Source organism: Ranitomeya imitator, chromosome 7 (genome assembly GCF_032444005.1).
Source record: "Ranitomeya imitator isolate aRanImi1 chromosome 7, aRanImi1.pri, whole genome shotgun sequence".
In the NCBI taxonomy this organism is placed as follows: Eukaryota; Metazoa; Chordata; class Amphibia; order Anura; family Dendrobatidae; genus Ranitomeya; species Ranitomeya imitator.
This window is the reverse complement of record NC_091288.1, coordinates 199,311,842-199,328,258: the sequence shown is the minus strand read 5'-3', so window position 1 is coordinate 199,328,258 and position 16,417 is coordinate 199,311,842.

The window sequence follows — 16,417 nt, the reverse complement described above, 5'->3', positions numbered from 1 at the left end:
GCATCTGCACCGTCGCAGCTACAGCCACAAAATTTTGTACAGTCACACGTCTGGACCCCGAGAGCGTCATAGGCTATGTTGTGAGGCGAAATTTTAACCCCGCGCGTTCCAATTCACCAAACTATTTTGCCCCTATCTACATAATGGGGAAAAAAGTGAAAGGAAAAGTGTTGGAGGCGTCGCAGTTACAGAAACAAAATTTTGCACAGTCACATGTCTGGACCCTGAGAGCGTCATAGGCTAAGTTGTGAGGTGAAATTTTAACCCTGCGCTTTCCAATTCACCAAACAATTTTGCCCTTATCTACATAATGGGGAAAAGTGAAAGGAAAAGTGTTGGAGGCAAATTGACAGCTGCCAGATGTGAACAAGGGGGACTTAAAGAATGAGAGTGATGGCACAAAAGAGTATATACCGATCAGTTGCTAAGGTGGGGCCCCGACATGAGATAATCACCACACATGGGGATATGAACACACACACAAAATGCGCCACACACTACCACGTGCTTGAACACATATACCACCCTCAGCACACATTTCACCACACATACACCAACCTCGCCACATAAAAGTCGAAACACAAAAGTCGCCGCTCAAAACTCACCACGCGCAAAACTCGCCACATGCAAAAACTAGGCTCACGCAAAACTCGCCACAAGTGCAAAACTCACCTCATGGAAAACTCGCCACACGCAAAACTTGCACACGCGGAAAAATTGCCACATGCACAAAAGTTGCAACACATGCAAAAGTTGCCTCACACTAAACTTGCACATACTCAAAAGGCACCAGACATAAAACTCACCACGCGCAAAACTCGCCATGCGCAAAACTTGCTACACTAACCTGTCACATGCAACTCGACACACAAAAAGTTGCTACACGCATGTTGCCACACAAAACTCATCTCACAAAAGTCGCTACATGCTTGTCGCCACACACAACTCAACACACACAACTTGACAAACGAAACTCGCCCTAAAACACACACAAGTCTGGTATTAGCCTTCAAAAATAAAAATCTGATTAATAAGCAGACAAACTACAAGAGCAACAAATGTACCATATAGGAAATACAGCAGCTGTCAGTCACATGACCTGTCTATTATGTGTATGTGTGAGCTAATATATACTGCCAGGGGGAGGGCTTCCTGTTGGCTGGGGATTTATCAGGCTGCCAATTTATCTTACAAATACTGAGTTAAAAATACTGAGCAAATAACGTGTTAACGAGGTCTAATACAGGAGATCACACAGGTATATACTATATACAGGGGAGATGACACACAGATATATACTATATACAGGAGAGATGACACACAGGTATATACTATATAGAGGAGGAGATGACATACAGGTACATACTATATACAGGAGGAGATGACATACAGGTATATACTATATACAGGAGGAGATGACACACAGGTATATACTATATACAGGAGCAGATTACCTACAGGTATATACTATATACAGGAGGAGATGACATACAGGTATATGCTATATATAGAACATGACATACAGGTATATACTATATACAGGAGGAGATGACATACAGGTATATACTATATATAGAAGGAGATGACATACAGGTATATACTATATATAGGAGGAGATGACATACAGGTATATACTATATATAGGAGGAAATGACATACAGTTATATACTATATATAGGAGGAGATGACATACAGGTATATACTATATACAGGGGAGATGACACACAGCAGGTATATACTATATACAGGGAGATGACATACAGGTATATACTATATACAGGAGATGACATACAGGTGTATACTATATATAAGGGAGATGACAAACATGTATATACTGAGGTGAAAATGAGAGGTGTGAGGTGAAAATGAAAAGGTGTGAGTGCAAAATGAGAGGAGTGAGGGAAAATAGTGGAGTGATCGGAAAATGACAGATGTGAGGTCGAAATGACAAGTGTTAGGGGGGAATGAGAGGAGTGAGGGGGAAAATGAGAGGTGTGAGTGAGAAAATGATAGATGTGAGGGGGAAAATTAAAGATGTGATTGGGAAAATGAAAGGCGTGATGGGAAAATAAGAGAAGTGACGTGCTATAACTAACCACAGATATTTACTATGCCCAGGCAACGCCGGGCTCTTCAGCTAGTCTACCATAAAGAGAAGACTGCATGAAAATAAATACAGAGGGTTCACTGCACGGTGCAGCCACTCATAAGAATCAAGAATAAAAAGGCTAGACTGGACTTTGATAAAAACATCTAAAAAAGCCAGCACAGTTCTGGAAGAACATTCTTTGGACAGATGAAACAAAGCTCAACCTCTACCAGAATGATGAAAAGAGAAAAGTATGGCAAAGTCGTGGTACAGCTCATGATCCAAAGCATACCACATCATCTGTAAAACACGGCAGAGGCAGTGTGATGGCTTGGGCATGCATGGCTGCCAGTGGCACTGGGTCACTAGTATTTATTGATGATTTGACACAGGACAGAAGCAGCCGAATGAATTCTGAGGCATTCAGAGCCATACTGTGTGCTCAGATCCAGCCAAATGCGGCAAAACTGATTGTCCATCTGTAGTATGAAACGACGACCAATGACCCAAAACATAATGCCAAAGCAACCCAGGAGTTTATTAAAGCAAAGAAGTGGAATATTCTTGATTGGCCAAGTCAGTCACCTGATCTCAACCCAATTGAGCATGCATTTCACTTGTTAAAGACTAATCTTCAGACAGAAAGGCCCACAAACAAACAGCAACTGAAAACCACCACAGTGAAGGCCTGGGAGAGCATCAAAAAGGAGGAAACACAGCGTCTGGTGATGTCCATGAGTTCAAGACTTCAGGCAGTCATTGCCAAAAAAGGGTTTTCAATTAAGTACTAAAAATGAACATTTTATTTAACATTATTGAATCTGTCCAATTACTTTTGGTCCATTTAAAAACAGGGTGGTACATGTTAAAGAGCTGAAATTCCTAAACCAATTTTAATGTGGATGCCCTCAAATGAAAGCTGAAAGTCTGAACTTCAACTGCATCTGAATTGTTTTGTTTAAAATTCATTGTGGCAATGTCTATAACCAAAATTAGAAAAATGTTGTCTCTGTCCAAAAATATATGGACCTAACTGTACATACATACATACATATTCTAGAATACCCAATGCGTTAGAATCGGGCCACCATCTCATTGTTTCTATAAATAGCTGGCTCCACCTGAGCAGCTTCACAGCCAATTTTTAGTCAAAAGAATATTACTGCGTCTTGGTGTTTTTATTGGTTAGCTAAAGTGGGTTTTGTGTCACCATGAAACTAGGAGAGGAGTGATTCACTAATTTACCAATTAAACTAGGAAGGGAGTGATTTACATATTTGACAACGGAACTATTAGGGAAGTGATTCACTAATTTACCAATGAATCTAGGAAAGGAGTGATTCACTAATGTATCAATGAATCTTGGAAAGGAGTGATTCACTAATGTATCAATGAATCTAGGAAAGGAGTGATTCACTAATGTATCAACTAATCTAGGAAAGGAGTGATTCACTAATTTACCAACGAATCTAGGAAAGGAGTGATTCACTAATGTATCAATGAATCTAGGAAAGGAGTGATTCACTAATGTATCAACGAATCTAGGAAAGGAGTGATTCACTAATTTATCAATGAAGCTGGGAAAGGAGTGATTCACTAATGTATCAATGAAACTAGGAGAGGAGTGATTCACTAATGTATCAATGAAACTAGGAGAGGAGTAATTTACTAATTTATTAATAACATTTAGAGGGTTGATGAATTATTACTGACAGGCTTTAATTACAGAGGACTTTGCTGATATGATTTCAGTAGTAGGGAATAATATGACCAGGAACAGTAATATTTCTCTATGGACTTATTATTAGCTATGACTGAAGTAATATCAGCCCCCTATAGACATAACATGGGCATACAGAGTTTATATTAGACACTAAAGAAGTCACCTGTGTGACTATATTACAGAAGTAATGTGGAGCGCTCCCAGACGCAGGGCCGCGGGGTACTCGGTACCGGTTCTTTCTGTCTCGGTGCTGGGGTTGTCACGGTGGCTGGACCCGGTCTGTGACCCTGCCAATGGGATGTCCAATGAAAGGGTGAGGAAAGTTTGTCAGGGGTTCGTGACGCCACCTGTGGTATTCGGTCAGGGCGACTGACGCTGCTTGGGGTCCGCTGGGGTGATGGAATGGCAGCTAGATGGTATACCTTCCCACAGGTGAAGTATATCCCCAGGGCTTCCCAGTAGTGTTGGTGGCGATGATGTGAGGTGCAGTTAATAACGAGGACACAGGGTTGAAGTCTCTTTACCTTTTTACAGAAGACTTCGGCATCCGCAATCCAGAGCACTGCTAACAGGCCTGGCTGAGTCCGGACGTTCTGAAGGCACACCCAGAGTTCCCTTTGCAGGTGGAAATAAGTGCCTACCAACTAGCGCCTGTGTGTTGTAGTCCTTCCCTGCTGAGCATTCGGGATAGTCCTCACAACTTTCGTATTCGTTCTTTCTCTTCTTCGTCCCCCAAGTTTATCTGGCTAGGAAGCACCCGTATGACGGGTTGGCTCGTAGCCATTCTGGGACCCTAGAGACGCCCCTCTCCACGTTTGCCCCTATGTCTGCTTAGGTGATGTAAGGTAGACAGCCAACCTATAATCAACTGTCCTGCCGCTGTTTGAAGTAATGCTTGGAGTGTTTCACTTCCTCGGCGTTCCGGCCACCGGCTACGCGCCTCAGTAGGATGTTGCCGATCTCGGGGCACGACTCCTACTGGTTTATCTCCTTGAGCTGCAATTTAGTTTCTCACTTCTCCACAATATCCTTCACTTTGTGTCCTTCCTTAGGATGCCACCGCAAGGTAGTGCAGGCGCGGCTCCATAACTGTCTGTCCTTTCTGCTAGGTACCTGCCAGGAACCCACCCCTGACAGGTCCTCCCTGGAGCTCTCCCAGGCTGCGTTCTCCCTCACTTCCCATCCAACCCCCAGTTTTACCAAAGTGTGAGGAGTGACCTAATACATAGTGCCTTTTGCTCCCCCTGGTGGCTGGAGTGTGAAGTGTAATGCGTGACTGTGATACCTGGTTAGGTGAACTCCTTTAGTGCAATCAGACATAACATCACTCCCCTTAGTGGCAGAGCAATATTACTGCAATGACCAGGACTCTGGGGCGCTGCAATTATAAGCCTGTATCAGCCACTGATATGAGCCTTGTACTGTGTGCGATTAACTTAAAGGGGTTCTCTGGGCTAAATGTAATGTTGCCCAGAGGCATTGATTCCCCCCCAAAAAAAAAAAAAAATTGATGATCAATGATTTTCAGCATGGATTCAGTCAGCTACAGATGTGATACCGTCACAGTTCACCAACCACGGATGATGAAAACAGGCCATGATGTAATATTTGATTTATCTGAAAACTGCAGGTGTTTTTTTGGGGTGGAGATGTTTGGACAGGAGGTGGATTATTTCAATTTCCACCTCTGGCAGCAGAAAAGCTAAAGTTGTCGTTCCCTGAGACTGTTGTGTGCATTTTGCTGCAAGGTTCCTAAAGGTTCTAAAACCAAAATATCATCTCGGAATTGTCGGGTGTTAAAATTCAGCAAAAACTGTGCTACCATTAGAAATTTCACCACCTACTCATTCTTTATGAAATCTCTTGTCACATCACACATTTCATCTCTACACGGATTCTTGTCCTTCAGGAAAATCGGCCCCCATCTAGAATCATTCTTCTCGGTGACAGCGACGAGCGTCATCTGGCAGAATCTTCTCAGTTGAGTGTGATTAAAAGCACACATACAGCCCACCGGCAGACACACACACACCATCACATCTAAACAATGCTCGTCCCGAAAGCATATATGACAATGTTGTGATTACTGCAAATGATGAAACCGTTGAAGATGATCAAGCAATAATTTCCTATATTAATATGTGGAATATAGGCATATCGCACGGTAATGTGCACATCAGTGCCTGCGGTAAGCAGACTGCTCTGGAGTGCAAAATGTGCAGAAATAGCACCATTCTTTTGCGTGGACATGTCTGGTATTTCAAAGCCAGCCTATTCAAAGAAAAGGGTTTTACGCCGCCACCGCCACCCGCTTTTCCCTGCTATACTTACCTGTCCTCGGCGTCCCGGCATGGCTCTGCTGCTGCGGCGTCCCTCCTCCAGCACTCGCTCCCGGCGTCAGCTGATCGTCGGGTGCGCGCTCACGCCGGCTTTCGTTCTGCGCATGCGCACCTCTAGCCTCTTACTAACGCTGTCTGCCCTGTCCACTCTATGATCCTGGAGGACCCTCTCCACCCGGAAGTAAGCTCTTGCGCTGCTATTTCTTCCTGTCTGCTCCTTGCCTCTGTGCCTGATGATCACTTGTGCTTCGCAAGTGCTCCTGGTCGCACGTAATCTCTGTGCATCTTTTGTGCTCTGATCTTGTGCTTTGTTATTTGTCTTTCTGCAGTTCCTGCGTCAGTCCTTGGCGTCGGTTACTCAAGTTCCAGTCTCGTTACTGTTCCTGTGTTTCCAGCTCTCCTTGTGTTTCTAGTGGTACCGTGTTACTTCTAGTCCCCGTCTCCCTGCGGTTCTCTTGTGTCTTTTCCTCCTTGGTCCTCCAGCTTCCGTGGCGATAGTCCCTTACGTTCCTGCCCCTAACACTCGCTGTATAGGTGTGGTCAACCTGGTCAGCTCGTCCGTGAGGGGATCATCGTCACGTCTCAGAGGGTCCACCTTTTTCCTAGAGATCCTCACAAAGGGGTTTAGTGGTAGTATTATGCATGGCCTGTGAAAAATAATGGTGCTGTTTTTGAACAAAAAATGTCCAATTTTATATGCCATATCATAAATGTACTTACATGCTGCGTTCAGGCACCCATTCAGTGGCGCCATTGGAGCTTACATCCCTATATGTGGCCGTAGACTTTAATGATGACGACAGAGTCTATGACCCTGCCGGCGAATGCACCCACATCTAGTGGATTTGGATGTAAGCAGTGAGCATGCAGCCCCGACGCGCGCTCATACCCTCCACTGCCTGCACAGACACCAACAAATCCCCGCAGGATACAGTGAGGACTCATAAGTGTGCAGTCACACAGAGTGACTGCAGACTTATCAGTTTTGACCAGACAACCCCTTTAATCTAACACTAAAGATGTTTTTTGAAGCACACATCTGAAGATGGCCTAATACTTGCTTAAAAACGCACCATATCATAAAGGACCTCTTTACAATCCTGCGGTACAGTGCACATGCATTTCTACAATATTAAATGTGACTTCCGTTTAACGTAAGCTTTTTTTTTTTAAATAAAAGGAAACTGTTAAACAGAATGTCTTTTAGCCAACCTACCCAAGAAAGTCATTCTCCAGCCCAGCAAGAATACAATACCATAGATGATACCATAGATGTACCATAGTAAAAAAAAAAAAAAAATCAGTAAAATGCTTTCAGAGGTATTTGCTTGTTAAAGCTCTCAGCAAAGGTCATACAGAGTCTCTAGCTGATTCTCCTAATAAAAGCTTTGAAGAGAGGAAATTCTGCTAGCACGAAGGAAAAGATAAGACCAAAAAAAAGGAAGACGTTGATCCCTATACAGGGATATCAAATGAAAGTTCAGTTCCTTGACAAAAGTTTTCTTTTAATTTCTACCTCATTTAAAATGGTCCGAACTGTATAAAAAAAATAGCTCCCACCTTTAATGTAATGCATGACACCAATTATGCGAGGTTGAGTGCATGGCTCCTGCATACGCAGCACACATCTTGTATTAGAAACATTTTTAATTAGACCTTGGCATCATTAGTAAGTGTTGTGTGTGGCCCATCATTAGTAGCAGACTAACACAGACTACAGAGAATCGGGGATTTTCTGTTGTGTATTCCGAGACAGAATGTGACCAAGTTCTAATCAATGTCAAACAATGGCTGAAGCCGAAGAAACATTTGACTTCTCAAATACACATTATATCCTTTGGTTGCGTTATAAGTTTGTGAGCTATACACAACAAAATACTAAACCAGTATTATGTCAGGTTCCTCCCTCTGCAGGTTAAATCTCTAATTTACAGTTGTCTCTGAGCTGGTGGGTGGAGACATGCATACACAAGAGATTCCTACTCTGTTGTTTCTATGTCAATCATTTAAAGAAGAATCAGCACAGAGTCCTTTATACGACTGTACTGACTAGTGTAGCTGTGAATCCAGCATGCACTGAAATAAACACATTTTAGAAGGCAGCAAAATGATCTTCATATCTCTGTGCCCCCAACTCTCCATAAACTTCAAAAGGCAGCTAAAATCTGATACCTCAGTGAGCTTGGCAGACTGTCTGTTCTTGAATAAGACAGATTTCAGCCTTTTTTTTTTAGAGTTAAAGGCGGATTCAGTAAGAAAGGGCATATGACTCTGAAAAAAAAAATTAGAGAATTTTCTTATAATCGTTTGTGCTATTAAATGATGTGAATTTTACTAAAACGACAATCGAACTACATCCTCTCTACAGTGCCAATTGTGCCACACAATACAGAAACACCAGGTGTTTTCTTTCCTTATACCTAAGGGTATATTTACATGTATAGAAGCTTCTTCAGTTCCATTCATCTATCTGATTGGAATTGTTTTGGTGGGAAAGAGATTTGGTCAAAAAGATTTGTACTACCTCGGTTTAGCACCCACTTTTGTACTCCATGGCAGACGATCCATGGCAGTACAAAATTCCTCAGTTGGCATTCGAAAGCTGGCATCCTTGGCGTCTCTCGTAATTACTAGGTCACCATGACCACATGATGTCTAATAAATAGGCCTCATATGGCGCTATCATGCATGACAACATGACTTCGTGACTAGGGTTGAGCGAAACAGATCGGCACTTTTCAAAAGTCGCCGACTTTTAGCAAAGTCGGGTTTCGTGAAACCCGACCCGATCCCACTCTGGAATCGGGTCGGCGGTCGGCGATCTGTACTCCAAAGTCGGGTTTCGTCTTTTATATATATATGTCATAGAGACACACATATATATATATATATATATATATATATATATATATATATATATATATATATTTATATATATATAGTGGGGCAAAAAAGTATTTAGTCAGTCAGCAATAGTGCAAGTTCCACCACTTAAAAAGATGAGAGGCGTCTGTAATTTACATCATAGGTAGACCTCAACAATGGGAGACAAACTGAGAAAAAAAAATCCAGAAAATCACATTGTCTGTTTTTTTAACATTTTATTTGCATATTATGGTGGAAAATAAGTATTTGGTCAGAAACAAAATTTCATCTCAATACTTTGTAATATATCCTTTGTTGGCAATGACAGAGGTCAAACGTTTTCTGTAAGTCTTCACAAGGTTGCCACACACTGTTGTTGGTATGTTAGCCCATTCCTCCATGCAGATCTCCTCTAGAGCAGTGATGTTTTTGGCTTTTCGCTTGGCAACACGGACTTTCAACTCCCTCCAAAGGTTTTCTATAGGGTTGAGATCTGGAGACTGGCTAGGCCACTCCAGGACCTTGAAATGCTTATTACGAAGCCACTCCTTCCTTGCCCTGGCGGTGTGCTTTGGATCATTGTCATGTTGAAAAACCCAGCCACTAGTGTTGAGCATTCCGATACCGCAAGTATCGGGTATCGGCCGATACTTGCGGTATCGGAATTCCGATACCGAGATCCGATACTTTTGTGGTATCGGGTATCGGTATCGGATACATAGAGATGTGTAAAATAAAGAATTAAAATAAAAAATATTGATATATTTACCTCTCCGGCGGCCCCTGGTGAGTCCGCGGGTAACCGGCAGGCTTCGTTGTTCAAAATCAGCGCTTTTAGGACCTGAGAAACACGTCCCGGCTTCTGATTGGTCGCGGGCCGCCCATGTGACCGCCACGCAACCAATCACAAGCCGTGACGTCACCGCAAGCTATTAGCGCGCTCATTTTTGAAAAATGAGCGCGTTAATGACTTTCAAAGACGTTGCGGCTTGTGATTGGTCGTGGCCACGCGACCAATCACAAGCCGCGACGTCACCGCAAGCTATTAGCGCGCTCATTTTTGAAAAATGAGCGCGTTAATGACTTTCAAAGACGTAGCGGCTTGTGATTGGTCGCGGCCACGCGACCAATCACAAGCCGCGACGTCACCGCAAGCTATTAACGCGCTCATTTTTAAAAATGAGCGCGTTAATGGCTTTCAAAGACGTAGCGGGTTGTGATTGGTCGCGGCCGCGACCAATCACAAGCCGCGACGTCACCGCAAGCTATTAACGCGCTCATTTTTAAAAATGAGCGCGTTAATGGCTTTCAAAGACGTAGCGGGTTGTGATTGGTCACGGCCGCGACCAATCACAAGCCGCGACGTCACCGCAAGCTATTGACGCGCTCATTTTTAAAAATGAGCGTGTTAATGGCTTTGAAAGACATAGCGGCTTGTGATTGGTCGCGTGGCCGCGACCAATCACAAGCCGCGACGTCACCGCAAGCTATTGACGCGCTCATTTTTAAAAATGAGCGCGTTAATGGCTTTGAAAGACATAGCGGCTTGTGATTGGTCGCGTGGCCGCGACCAATCACAAGCCGCTACGTCTTTGAAAGTCATTAACGCGCTCATTTTTCAAAAATGAGCGCGCTAATAGCTTGCGGTGACGTCGCGGCTTGTGATTGGTCGCGTGGCGGTCACATGGGCGGCCCGCGACCAATCAGAAGCCGGGACGTGTTTCTCAGGTCCTAAAAGCGCTGATTTTGAACAACGAAGCCTGCCGGTTACCCGCGCTGAGTTCAGGGGCCGCCGGAGAGGTAAATATATCAATATTTTTTATTTTTATTCTTAATTTTACACCTCCCTATGGATCCCAGGGCCTGAAGGAGAGTTTCCTCTCCTTCAGACCCTGGGAACCATGAGAATACCTTCCGGTACTTGATGTCCCATTGACTTGTATTGGTATCGGATATCGGTATCGGCGATATCCGATATTTTTCGGGTATCGGCCGATACTATCCGATACCGATACTTTCAAGTATCGGACGGTATCGCTCAACACTACCAGCCACGTTTCATCTTCAATGCCCTTGCTGATGGAAGGAGGTTTGCACTCAAAATCTCACGATACATGGCCCCATTCATTCTTTCATGTACCCGGATCAGTCGTCCTGGCCCCTTTGCAGAGAAACAGCCCCAAAGCATGATGTTTCCACCACCATGCTTTACAGTAGGTATGGTGTTTGATGGATGCAACTCAGTATTCTTTTTCCTCCAAACATGACAAGTTATGTTTCTACCAAACAGTTCCAGTTTGGTTTCATCAGACCATAGGACATTCTCCCAAAACTCCTCTGGATCATCCAAATGCTCTCTAGCAAACTTCAGACGGGCCCGGACATGTACTGGCTTAAGCAGTGGGACACGTCTGGCACTGCAGGATCTGAGTCCCTGGTGGCGTAGTGTGTAACATATGGTAGGCCTTGTTACATTGGTCCCAGCTCTCTGCAGTTCATTCACTAGGTCCCCCCGCGTGGTTCTGGGATTTTTGCTCACCGTTCTTGTGATCATTCTGACCCCATGGGGTGGGATTTTGCGTGGAGCCCCAGATCGAGGGAGATTATCAGTGGTCTTCTATGTCTTCCATTTTCTAATTATTGCTCCCACTGTTGATTTCTTCACTCCAAGCTGGTTGGCTATTGCAGATTCAGTCTTCCCAGCCTGGTGCAGGGCTACAATTTTGTTTCTGGTGTCCTTTGACAGCTCTTTGGTCTTCACCATAGTGGAGTTTGGAGTCAGACTGTTTGAGGGTGTGCACAGGTGTCTTTTTATACTTCATATTTCATCAAAGGATAATAAAAGAAGTGGCACTCACCAGTTTGCTGAAAAAAGTGTCTTTAATGCAGCCTTAATCCATGCTTACAGGCTATTCAGACACGTTGCAGGTGATTGTGAGGGTGCGGGGAGTGAAGGAGGACGACGGCCGTTTCGTGCAATCAGCACTTCGACGGGTCCATGTGGAAGTGCTGATTGCACGAAACGGCCGTCGTCCTCCTTCACTCCCCGCACCCTCACAATCACCTGCAACGTGTCTGAATAGCCTGTAAGCATGGATTAAGGCTGCATTAAAGACACTTTTTTCAGCAAACTGGTGAGTGCCGCTTCTTTTATTATCCTTTGATGAAATATGAAGATTACTGTTACTTATTGAGCAGAGCACCGTATCCATTAGCTTTATCTGGAAAACGCAATTGGTATATATCGGTGAAATAAGCAAAGGGGCATAGAACCAGAAGGCGAGCCCTGGTGCTGTTCCAATCTCTATGTTTGTCATGTCTTTTTATACTGATAACAAGTTTAAACAGGTGCCATTACTACAGGTAATGAGTGGAGGAAAGAGGAGACTCTTAAAGAAGAAGTTACAGGTCTGTGAGAGCCAGAAATCTTGACTGTTTGTTTCTGACAAAATACTTATTTTCCACCATAATATGCAAATAAAATGTTAAAAAAACAGACAATGTGATTTTCTGGATTTTTTTTCTCAGTTTGTCTCCCATAGTTGAGTTCTACCTATGATGTAAATTACAGACGCCTCTCATCTTTTTAAGTGGTGGAACTTGCACTATTGCTGACTGACTAAATACTTTTTTGCCCCACTGTATATATATATATATATATATATATATATATTTACTTCAGCGCGATAATGTTGAAAAGCCGGTAATTCAATTGCTGGCTTTTCATTTCTCCTGCCTAAACCCGACATGATATGAGACATGGTTTACACACAGTAAACCATGTCATATTCACCTTTTTTTTGCATATTACACACTAATAATGTTAGTAGTGTGTATGTGCAAAATTTCGGCGCTCTAGCTATTAAATTTAAGGGTTAAGTCGCGGAAAAAATTAATCTCCATTATTAATCTGGCTTAATGTCACCTTACAATAACAAGGTGGCATTAACCCTTCATTACCCCATATCCCACCGCTACACGGGAATGGGAAGAGAGTGGCCAAGTGCCAGAATAGGCGCATCTTCCAGATGTGCCTTTTCTGGGGTGACTGGGGGCAGGTGTTTTTAGCCAGGATGGGGGGGCAATAACCATGGACCCTCTCCAGGCTATTAATATCTGCCCTCAGTCACTGGCTTTACTACTCTGGCGGAGAAAATTGTTAAAACTATTAAAAGTCTCTCATCCTACTATCTACTAAAAAGTGACAAACCCTAGAAAGCAGCTGTCTGTTCCTTTCAGAGAAATCTCTGGTTTGTCTAAATATCCTAAGTTATGTGTCAAAGTTTGTTAAAGATTGAGACTGTGACTTTTAAGGTAGCTACCTTCAAAGCATGGGGCTGTAGAATTAGCTTGAGAATTGAAGGTAATTTGAATATGTAACGTGCTAGGGCCGCGGGGTACTCGATATCGGGTCCGGTACTTAAAGGGATGTGTCACGGCGGCGGCGACCCGATCCGTGGCCTTGGGTGCCCATGTTAAAGGGAAAGTCTTTAAAGGAGTTATGAATAAAGTTTGTGTTCATGATGCCACCTGTGGTTCTTGGTCAGTGATGACCGATGCTGCTTAAAGGGGACCGCTGGGTGATGTTATGGCAGCTAAGATGGCATAGCTTCCCACAGGTGAAGCTGGATCCCCAGGGCTTCCGGTATGGAGATGAAGATGGTGAGTAGTGTAGCTAAAACCAAGGACACATGTTTGCAGTCTCTTTACATGGTTTATTGAAGAATTCAGGCAGCCACACTCCAGGGTCCCGTATTACAGGTACAGGTCCAGCCATCTTGGAAGTGAGTTCGGAGTCCCCTTTACCAGGTGGCGTTAGAAGCCTTCCCTCTAGCGTTGTGGTGTAGTTCCTTGCTGCCCTAGGCCTTTCACAAGGTCCTCACGTGTTCTCTCTGTCTTTCTTGAAGTTAGGACACTATCCTGAATGGCAGGTGGCTCAAGCCTTTTTACAGGGTCTCTATCATGACCCGGGCTCTATGCACCACTGTGTCTCCAGCTGTCAGGGCGGACAGGTAATATATAATCCAGCTGTCCTGCCGGTTTCTGCTGTGAGCCGTGGAGTTCCTCACAACCTTGATCTTCCGTCTACCGTTGTCTGCATTCTGTAGGGAGGTAGCCCAGTCGTAGCTGTCCTCCCCAGTTCTCACTCTCCTGCTCTTCACTTTTCCTACATCTCTCTACAAATTGTTCGGCTTTCTCCTTCTTTCTTTCCAGGAGCTGCAGCACTTTCTCGTGGCTGCACAGCCCATCTGCTTCCTTCTCCTCTGTCTCTTTGACAGGAACTACCTGAACTTTCCCTCCAGACCAGAATATATATAGGGGAGCCACCCACAAGCTGGATCATTGTTCCCCCTTCTGGCCTGGAGTGTGAACATGTTGTATGGTTGTATGTACCTGGTAAAGATCCTTTCTCTCTTCCAAGCATGACATGACTCTCCCCGTGAGGAAAGGAATGCCACTGTCACAACCAGGACCCTGGGGTGTCACAAATACTTTTCCCCAGGGCCTATGCGTCTTCCTACTTCAACTTGGTGGTCTCCACAAGAAGAAACTGCACAACCTAAACTTTTATCAAAAGCCTCTCAACCAACCTATCTCAGTCCCTATCACTTTCTGATGATATGATTGGGTATGTTAACCCAAAAGCAGCGATGGCTGGTTGGCTAGACGGTTGGTTGGCTGGATAGTTGGTTGGCTGGTCAGTTGGTTGGCTGGTCGGTCAGTTGGTAGGCTGGTCAGTTGGTTGGCTGGTTGGTTGGTTGGCTGGTCGATTGGTTGGCTGGTCGATTGGTTGGCTGGTCGGACAGTTGGTAGGCTGGTCAGTTGGTTGGTTGGTCTGTTGGTTGGCTGGTCGATTGGTCATTCAATCATTCTAGAAATCTTACTTTGTGTGGCAAAGCTTGTTAAAGAGTTAAGATCTTAATTGAGGAAACCTTGCTGCCAAGGAGCATGATCTGGCCTTTAAGACTCCATTAGCCAGCTTGGCAGTCTCAAAAAAGAGAACCAGTGCCCCCTAAACATCCTATTCTGGTGACATGTCTATTTTGTGCTTCCTTGTGTATATCTAATATTAAACAACGGCAGTCACTGGCTGTCTACAGTCCAATAAAGCTTACAATATATTGTGGAAAAAAAATAACACCTATTGATTGAGGCATACAACTCAATACGCAACTGTCAAAAAACAATATCCTAAATAAGCTGACCTTTAAGATAACAATGATCCAGATCCAGTGATAAACATTTTTCCACTGACATTTTTCACAGGGTCTCGTATGCTTCAGTTTCCCAGCAATATGCACTGTAGACGTTGTATTGCTACATCGCTTGTGTAATATATGAAGAATATTAACGCTCTGTGCTGCCTGCTCAGCATTATTCCAGTGCAATCCATGCTATTTTATTGCCAACTAATGCACATTACTATATTACAATCTCCAAGATGTACAAAGCTACATTATGGCAGCACCTGATTAAAATCACATTATACCCTGCCCTTTAAGTAGTAAACACTATAAAAAGGGTTAAACTTTAATTTCCACAGGAAAGGCCAAAATCTGCCCAATGGAGTCCTTAGTTACCAATCACAAGAATGGAGTCCTAATGCTCCCTTTGCGAATGTTGCAAGAGTAAGCATATGCAACCAGGGGACTCGGCAGTTTGCAATTATTTGCTGCATACGTTCCTCAGGTTAATGTTAGAATCGGGAGTTCCATTGTCAGCTGAGAACATTTTTAGGGACTGTGCAGACAAATGACTTTTCTCGGCATTGTTACACCATTTTGTAACAGTTCCAAGAGTTGTCCACAGGGCCTGTTGGGCTGCGATGACCGAGTTTCTTAAGGACCATGGAAGAAGGGAACTTGTCAATCTCATATGGAATTTAGTTTCTGCGGGAACATGGCAAAGAAACACAAAAGCTTGGAGTGATTGGCTTCTATGTGTGATGGGTATCGTATTGGAGGCTCATCTTTATTATTGGCAATGTTTGATTACTTAGAAGTCCTGTGGCAGTGAGATGCGTCAGCTAGTAAAGTAACCATTACACATCATACTGGTAACTATTATTCATCACACTGGTAACCATTACACATCACATGGGTAACCATCACACATCAGACATCACACTTGTATCCATTACACATCACCCTGGTAACCATTGCATATGACACTGGTAACCATTGCACACCACAATGGTGACCGTTGCATATCACACTGGTAACTATCACACATCACACTTGTGTCCATTACACATCACACTGGCAGCCATTACACATCACACTGGTAACCATTACATCACACTGGTAACCATTACACATCATACTGCTAACCTTTACACATCACACTGGTACTAACCATTACACATCATACTGGTAACCATTACATATCACACTGGCAGCC